This window comes from Notamacropus eugenii, chromosome 2, assembly GCF_028372415.1.
Source record: "Notamacropus eugenii isolate mMacEug1 chromosome 2, mMacEug1.pri_v2, whole genome shotgun sequence".
Lineage (NCBI taxonomy): Eukaryota > Metazoa > Chordata > Mammalia > Diprotodontia > Macropodidae > Notamacropus > Notamacropus eugenii.
The window spans coordinates 154,734,760-154,744,261 of record NC_092873.1 but is presented as its reverse complement, the minus strand read 5'-3'; the positions used below and the strand labels follow the sequence as shown (position 1 = coordinate 154,744,261).

Sequence of the window (9,502 nt, the reverse complement as noted above, 5' to 3'; positions counted from 1 at the left end):
TTCCTGCAGATTTCAGGTTTAAAACAAAAGCCTCTTTGAATCCTTTGAGCACTGTATACCTTTATTTCTTGAGGTTATTATATTTTATCTGTGCTTGTAATAGAGGACATTAAAAGAGAATCCACTCCTTTGAGAATGAGAGAGATAGGAATTGAGACAATCAAAACAAGAGTGGATCTAGAAATCATGTCTGTAGTATTCTAACTTTCACATCCTTTCATTTTTTTCTACCCTTCTCACAGTTGATATAGGAAAAGAGGCAGATGTTTATTCCCCAAGGAGCCCTAACTTTTTCTAACCACCTTCCATTTTACCATGGTATCCTTCCCATAAGTTTTTAATTGAGAACATTCATTGGCATGCAGAATACTACATTTCCCTTTATAGAATTTATAGGCAATGCTGATCACCAAGAGCTCAATGCACTAAGAAATAAAAAGGCTATACTTAAAATCAAAACCGCACATATTAGCTGAAATTACTCCATTTCTTGGTGATGTGCTGAATGATGGAGAGTTCCTGGGTACTTTTTATACTTTCTCTCTGAACAACTCGAGAACTGGTGACCAGCGAAATAAACCACTTGTGTGATCTTGGATAAGTCAAAGTATCATTTTGAGGTCTTCATTTCCCAATTTGAAAAGTGAGGGCATTGAACTAGTTGATCTTTTCTGGCTATTCTGTTCTAGAGTTTTCATTGCCAAACTGGGCCATGGAACCACATTTTGGTATTTGGATTTATCCCCTCTGTGACTTTTTTTTTGATGACTATGCCTCTCTTGTTTACATTGTAGGTGTATCAACAAGAGGGCAATTTTCTTCTTCCCTTTCTTTGTGGCTCCTTAGGATTGAATTTATGAATTGGATCAGTACTGCTAGTGATTTTGAAGATAATGCTATCTATTTAACTAAAGGAACTGCTCATAAAAAGCATATTCTTAGAATGGATTTTTTTTAAAGTACATGGTTCATCTCTTTCTGACCCTGTACTGGAAGCTAATGGCTAGAAATGAAGGGAAGAATTCAAGAGAAAGGACCAGGAGAGGAAGAAAGGTGTCTCCCTCTATTCATATAGATTATCCTTCCAGTCTTGTGACTCCATGATACAGCCAATCTGGACTTGTTCTTCACACACAACACTCCATCTCCCATCACCATGTCTTTGCTTGGGCATGACAGGAATGTGCTCCTTCTTATCTCAATCTTTTAGAATCCACATTTTTCTTCAAAGTTCAGCTTAAGTCCTACTTTTACATGAATCCTTTCCTGAGCCCCACAGCTGCGCTTGCTTCCCCTCGCCCAGCCCTAGCTCCCTTGTAATAATTTTCTTTTTATTTTGTATATTTTTATGTAAGGAAGCTTTAATAATTCCAGTATGTGAGAAAGAACATCAGGGCCTTGTAATACCAAAGTTGGATTATCTTGGTCACTTGTGTTTCCTATATTTGTTTCTTACTACTATTGACCACTCTTCCTATAAATGTTATATGTATTTGTGGGAAATTATTCTCCAGGTTTCTAAGGGGGAATGTTTTGTAGTTATTGTGCCACCTTAGTAAATGCCTTTGTTATGAGCAAATTGATTCTACTGGCTGACTGTTAAGGGCAAGTCCACTGATGGGAACTTGTGAGCTTTAGTTTTAGAAAAGTGACCCCTGACAGTATACATTAGAAAACACAGTCTCTCTGGGGACCCAACTTGTAAACTTGAGAGTACGAAGTTGGTAAAGCACCCCAGAGAGAGATAGAGTGAGAGGAGGGGAGGAGATGGATGGTACCACTTATTTTTGGTCATGTTGTCTTCCCAACAGAATGTCATTCCTTTGAGGAGAGGGACTGTTAATTTTTTTTTGTCTATCCCCAGTGCCTACCACAGGGCCTAAAACATAGTAGACGTCTATGACACGTTTGTTGATTGATTGATACAGATCACAGCTGCTTTCACCATCAAAGACATATTTAAAATTGGGCAGCTTTGCTCCCCATCCAGGCATCTTGGCATAATCATGAAATCCCTGTACTGGGCTCAACTCACTGTTTGAAAAAAAAATTATAAGGTCACTGCCACTTGAGATATAGGGAATGTGCTATTGTGATTTCCAGATTGAGAAGTCTTGCTGTGGAACATGAGGACATACATCAAATATATAATCAAACCTCTTGGAAGCAGCCAATATCCTTTATTAGAACCATACCTGACCCCACACGTTCAGAATGTCTCACTTTGCATAGAACACATTTAAAGCAATTTAGTGTTCAATTACCTCACCAAGGTTAGATGCTTGTTATCACTGGTGGCTGAATAAACAGAATGTCCCAGACTGAGATTAGCTGAGGGTACCACTGAAATGTGTTTCCTCAAGTTGAACAAGACACTTGGAAGAACAAAACCTGCAGTAATTATGAAGCATGCTTTTTACACATGAATATACTTGCTCTGAACTGTGCTCTGGGGATTAGAGGTTTAAACTTGGCATTTAGTCCATGGAGGGATTTCCAGAGAATTATTCACAATTGTACCAAAAAAGAGCTGCTGTATGTAATGTTACAGTTACCAGGGAAAGTTTAGAGCAGCTGGAGGGCCTGAGATCTGAAGATCAGATGTTTTACATGTGATAGGACTGACATGATTTAGAATTCTGATGAACACATGAAAAATGTGGGCTGCATGAGAAACCAAAGTACATTAGGATTTTTCAGAGAGAACACAGACTTGTAGAGAGTACATTGAACTAAATATTGGGAGATTTTTTCCTGTAGCTATTAATTACACTTATAGCTTATGCCTTAGAGCAGACACATCATTTCAACTGTCTGTTTCTCAGTTTGCATTACTATCTTCCAGTGGAAATATTTGAATACTTACTCTTCACTTCAGCATACTAGCACCAATTTTTTTTTTTTTAAAGAAAGTAAAGTACTAAGAATTCCTGCTCATAAGTGGAGCAGCTCTTAATTTTCTATCCCATGTTATTGATAGCTCATATAGAAGTAGGAGTATAGAATTAGAACTAGAAGGGACTTGTGGGGTCCCTAATCTTACAAATGGGGAACCTGAGATGCAAAGAGGTTAAATGACTTTATCCAAAGCTACAAATATGGAAAAAGTGGCAGAACCAGGATTTAAACCCAGGCTTGCAGACCATAAACAACAAATCCATCACTTTCTTTCCCCCACCATACCATACCCTACAAGCCAAGATCTGGGTAGTATGGATGGGTAGAAATAAGATACATAAAATTCTCCCAGCAAAATTGGCTCATGTGAATTTCTACTTATAAGAGCTTATTGCTAATAAATCTTATACTACACTGAATGCCCACTAGAAAGTTAGGGTCAAACTATATGAATGTTTCAAAACTTCATGGATCCAGTGTCAGGAGTCTGACAAGTAAAGAGTGGTGACTTAGAGAAAAAAGGATGTTTGGGCCAACAATTTTACTGATATGACTGATTCAGGGTATATACCAGGTGTATCTATAGGCCTTCCGTACTTGCACCTTGGAGAAATGTGGGAGCAGGAAATGTATGCTACATCCCTAAAAGGTCAAAACCTTCAGAAAGGGAAAATATGTCAGAAAAACAATCACAATGCTTTCACCTCTGGTAGCATGCTTCTTCATTTCTATATGGTTTCAAATATGGTTTTAGCCTCTACTTAACCTAACTTTTCCCTAGTTCCCTGGTTTGGTGATTCAACCTCCATGCCTTGGTCTTTTGTGTTCCTGATGCAGTTCGATTTCTGGTTTATTCTTCCAGTTTGGAACCTATCCTTTTCCTAGATCCCCAGGGTTTTCCTTAGGCCAATTGATTGCCCTAATCTCTTGAAGGGTGGAGTGGGGAATACAAACATCTAATCTAATGGGTGTGTAAACTCCTTCCCCCAAACCTGTGGCTTGACAATGGGGAAACTGTTTACTTATCTTCATAATTACCTTCATCCCCAGCAGAGGGCTCCAAAGACCTCAGAGATGCTAAAAGAGCAATTCAGGGTACCTGGGGAGACCATACCCACTAGCAGCACTGGTGATCCCCCAGATTCTTTTACAAGGCGAGTACAAAGCCTTCAAGTTTCTGGACTCAGTGCTAGCTATTCATGGACTTCTACTCTTGAGGACTCCATGTGGCTTGGACCTTTGTTGCAGGGCTCCAAGTTTGACAGGCTATCTGCATATTGGCTGCTTACTTAATAGAAAGTGGCTCTCTGTTGGAAATCTGTAAAGAGATTTCCATTGGAGTTGCTAGAGGATTCTAAGTCAGGATTTGGTAGTGTCCCAATAAACTGATTTTTGGATGAAATGGCCCCACTCATTCATGATGAACTATCCTAGTTGAATGTGGTTCTCCACTTTCCTATATTATTACAGTAATTTGTATGTGTTTTCTTGTCTTTGTTCAGGCCAACATTATGATGGAGTCTATTAAGAGCCTGTTCAACAGTAGGGAAGTAGGAATCAATGGAGTCTAAGAAGTGTTGGGCCATCATTCCCCTACCACCCAGGAAGAGAGCCATCTATGAACAGATCTGTTTGCCACCCTTGCCAGACATATGGCAAAGAGTACTTCCCAGTTATCACAAACCCACCAAACCTCACATTTTATACCATAGCCTATTTATTTCTGACATCTAAGATTGAGCTGTCAAACCCAGAGATGTAGCATATCCTTGCTATTATTGATAGGGGTTCTTTCTGTGATTTTTATGAACTCAGTTCTAGTCCAGAGAGAGTATTCAATAAAATTTGTGTTGCCTTAATAGTAATTGAAATAATGGATGAGCACCCACTTTGACCTGGATTAGTGAAGTAACTCAAGAGACCAAACTTCTGTGGAGTTTGAGTGGGTAAATATTACAAAATACTCACCCTGAATATAAACCACTATACCCAGTAATTACATGAACTGGTTGAGAAGGCAATGGACATAATTCAGGAATTATTCATAATTCCTAATTCAGGAATTTGTAATTCAGGAAATAATTATGTGGGATTTGTAAAAGGTGTCATTTAGTTCCCAATATTGCTGTCAAAAAATAAGCCCTATATCATATCTAGTCATAATCCCCAGTTGGATTGTGAAGCAGGGTGCTTCCCTCTTACATCCCCCCCATTCCTCAAAGTTGGAACTATTGTGATATTTTCATTATGGTTGACGCAAAGAAGTTGCTCCACTATAGGTTATATGCTGATATGATCAATTTAATTCTGAGGGGCTAAATTCCAAAAGGTCAAATTTATCTGTTGGCTAGATCAATAGAGCCGGCAATCCAGAGAATTGCATTTCTGCCCTAACTACAGAATTCTGAATTTCATTGCCTTTGTGTACTAGTATCCCTTACTTAACCTGATGGGCCCACTGGTATTAGGGTGGGTATTCATTAGATTTGACTTATTGGGCTTTCTAGTGATACAGTTTGGTCAAGATATGGAAAAATGACAAATTTAAGATGGTTTCTCCTATATGATGTGGCCAATATGAATATCAGGTTATGCTGGGGACAATGACTATGCAGTTCTTCAAGAATTTGTGAATTTAGTATTTTAAAATATACTTGAGCAGGGGCTACTGCTCCCTCCTTGATATATATCCTTATCTATTCATGGGATCTTACTTAAATGCTGAATTGTTCTGAGCCATCCTCTATCATGTAAACCAATAATATCTCTGCTCAATACGGGGAATGGCATTTGGAAAAGAAAATAGAATGTCTGTGGGCTCATTCAGACCAGAAGGGAATCTACATGTTAAAAGCTATGTTTACACCTTCCTATGTTATCTCCTTTTTCCCCTTCCATAAAAGCATCTACAGTAGCAAATGACCCATAATGATGACTTAGTTTTATGAGCTACTATAGACTACAAACTATCCCTGACTATATCCCTTAATGATCTACTTAAATACTTATTTACAATCCAAAACATGAGCCAAATGTGTCCTATTGTGACAGCACACCCAGTCTATGATTTTTGCACATCTTTTGAAGAGCCCCCAACTTTTCAGTGTATAACAGAAGCAGCAGGTAGATTAAATGATATGAAGAACAAGGTCACCCTAGTCTTGATCTTCATATACTTGGATCAACTGAAACAGTTCATCATGGCCATGTGGGTAACCCTCCCTCTTACATCCCCCATATATTTCCCCTTCTCCTCCTTCAATCAATCCATCACCAGGTAAGCAGCCAACCAACCAATCAACAAACATTTATTAAATGCCAATACTGTTAGGTAGTGGTAGTGGGAACAGGGACAGAAGTAATATAGTTCCTGATATCAAGGAGCGTGTGTATATATATATATATATATATATATATATGCACACACACACACACATACACATACACCCCCAAGTATTTATATCTGTATATATACATACACACTTATATACATTATTGTTGTTTGGGGGTGATATTCACTGAATTTCATTTCTAGAGAGACTAGGGCCATCTGGTGATACAACTTGCTCAAGATATGGAAAAAGTATAAACAAAATCATTTTGAAGGAGAAAGTACTTCAGCTGGGGAAGCATGAGAGACTACATGCAAAAGGAGGCTCTTAAGAAAACCAGAGATTCAAGGAGGGAGAACATTGTAGTCTTATGGAGCAGCCAGTACAAAAGCACAGAAAAAAGAGAGTCACATATGTGAGGAATATTGATATAGTCCTAGGCCAATAGGACTTGACCATATCATGTGGAAAGGAGTGATGCATTAGAAGGCTGGTAAAATAAGATGGGTATAGGTTGTAAAGGACTTCAAGTGCCAAGTGGAGTAGTTTATATTTGATCATAGATATAATAGGGAATCACTGGAGATTATTGAATGGGGGTAGGAGCAGTCAGACTTGGATTTTAGGAAAATAAGTACAACAGTGTGTAGAAGGAAAATGGTTTGGAGTAGGGAGGAACTTGAGGAGGAGAGAACATTTAGAAGACATTTAATAGATTAGGGCACCAATGAGCCATGGTGTTGCAGAAGTTCTTCGTTGAGGTCAATTGAAAGATGAATGGGGACAAGAAGTGTCTGGGGAAGCTCATCACTTGATCAGTGGGGCCAAGGTACCCACAAACACTGAAGTGGTATGTGGAGCCCCTTATATCTACCTTGCCTTCGTTCATCAGAAATTGGATGCAAAAATTGGAATAGCTGCTTAGAACCGCTACAAAGTGACCAAGGGTATATTTACTGGGGAGATCAGCCCTGCCATGATTAAGGACTGTGGGGCCAGCCAGGTGATCCTGGGACATTCTGAAAGAAGACATATCTTTGGGGAGTCAAATGAGTTCATTGGGCAGAAGGTAGCCCATGCTCTGTCACAAGGCCTAGGAGTGATTGCCTATATTGATAAGAAGATGGATGAGAGGGAAGCTGGAATCACTGAGAAGGTTATTTTTGACCAGACCAAGGCCATTGCAGATAACGTGAAGGACTGGAGCAAAGTCGTCCTAGCCTATGAATCAGTCTGGGCTATTGGTACTAGCAAGACAGCTATTCCCCAGCAGGCTCAGGAAGCACATGAGAAGCTTTGGTGCTGGCTTAAGACCTGTGTCTCAGAACCTGCATCACAAAAATCTTCCAGGATCATTTATGGAGGCTCTGTGACAGAGGCCAACTGTAAGGATCTGTCATACCAGCCTGATGTGGATGGCTTCCTAGTGAGTGGAGCTTCCCTTAAGCCTGAATTCCTGGACGTCATTCAAACCAAAAACTGAGCCCTTCATGTGGCCCTTTGACTCCCTTACCTACAGAGCTGGGACTAGACTACACAAGTCTGGTTTAACCCTCTCCTACCCATGTGGTTGTGATGCTGATTCCCCTCCCCTCATGGTCCAATTCAAGCTATACTTTCCTCCACTTTGTAGATTGTGTGTACCTGTTCTCAGGTAGCTCAGCCCTTCCTCTCTCCATTTACTGTAAATTTAAAGGAAACACACACACACACACACACACACACACACACACACACACACACACACACACACACACACACACACCAAAGATGTAAGAAGATTGAAAAAGTAAGATAAAGTTAGGTTTTGAAAGGGTTCGAATGCCAAACAGAGGATTTTATTTTTGATCCTGGAGGCAGTAAGGTGCCACTGGAGTTCATTGAGTGTGTGTGTGGGGGCAGCAGGGGGGGCAATGATATAGTTGGACCTGCACTTACAAAAGTCATTTTAGTGGCTGAATGGAGGATAGATTGGAGTGGGGTAGGCAGATCTCCAGCAGACTATTGCAATAGCAAAGGTATGAGGTGAAGAGGGCCTGCCCTAGAGTTGTATTGGTGTTAGAGGAGAGAAGGAGGTGTTTTTGAGAGATGTTGCAAAGCTCAAGTCTTTGCAACAGATTGAAGATAGGGGGAGGGAACAGAAGAGAACCAGAACAGAAATAGACAGGTGTTGGCAGCAGGTTAGATATGGGATTGAAAAACAGTGAGGAATTGAGGATGAGTCTTAGGCTGTGAACCTGAGGCCCTGGGAGGATGGTGTTGCTCTCTACAGTAGTAGAGAAGGTAGAAGGTGGAGAGAGCTTAGAGGAAAAGATAAAGAGTGGGAAATGTTCAATTTATGATGTCTACTAGACATCCAGCTTGAGATGTTTGAAAGGCAGTTAGATGCAAAAAAATTGAATGTCAATAGAGAGGTTGGGGAGTATAGATAGAATTGAAAATCATTAGCCTCAAGATGTTAATTATATCCATGGTAGCTGATGAGATCAACAAGGGAAGTAGTATAGAAGACACCTGTGGCTAGGGGGCAAGATCTCAATGATCATAAAGCAAAGGAATAGTCAGAGAGGTAGGGAGAGAACCTGGAAGATCTAGAGAGAAGAGAACATCAAGGAGAAGAGAGTGGTCAGCGCTGTGTCAAAGGCTGGGGAGAGGTTGAGGAGAATGAGGGTTGAGAAAAGACCATTAGATCTTGCAATTGAGGCATGAAACTTTGGAAAGAGCATTTTCTGTGGAATGATAAGGTCCAAAGTGGGATTGTAAGGACTTAAGAGAATGAGAGGAAAGAAAGTGGAGGCATTTATCATAGAGAGACTATTCAAAGAGTTCAGGCACAAAGGGCAGAAGAGATATAGGACAATAGTTATCTGGGATGGAAAAACTGAGGGAGAACTTTTTCAGGATAGGGAGACATGGGTATGTTTGTATTAGGAAATGAGCCAGTAAACAGAGATTGAAAATAAGTAATAGAATGATGGTGACAAAGGAGGCAATCTGTTGAGGAGGCTGAAATGAGTAGGATCATGTAGGCAGACAGGGAGGCTATCTATCTCATCACATGAAGCAGAAAAATGAAGGAGCAGATAGTGGTAGAAGGTGTATAAGTGATATGAGATGGGGAAGAGGAAAGAAGAGGGTGTGTACAGTAAGTGGTCTCAATTTTTTTCTGTAAAATATGAAGCAAGGTTCTCACCTAAGAGAGTGAGGGGGGTTTGAGTAGGGATGAAAAGGTTTGGTAGAGCCATCCTGGGGATAATGAGTTGATAAGGCAG

At 40.1% G+C, this 9,502-nt stretch overlaps 1 pseudogene; it reads left to right on the top strand.

Moving 5' to 3' along the window:
• The first annotated feature begins 6,278 nt into the window (after positions 1-6,278).
• On the top strand, positions 6,279-7,956 carry LOC140523728 (triosephosphate isomerase pseudogene; annotated as a pseudogene).
• Positions 7,957-9,502: the final 1,546 nt, after the last annotated feature.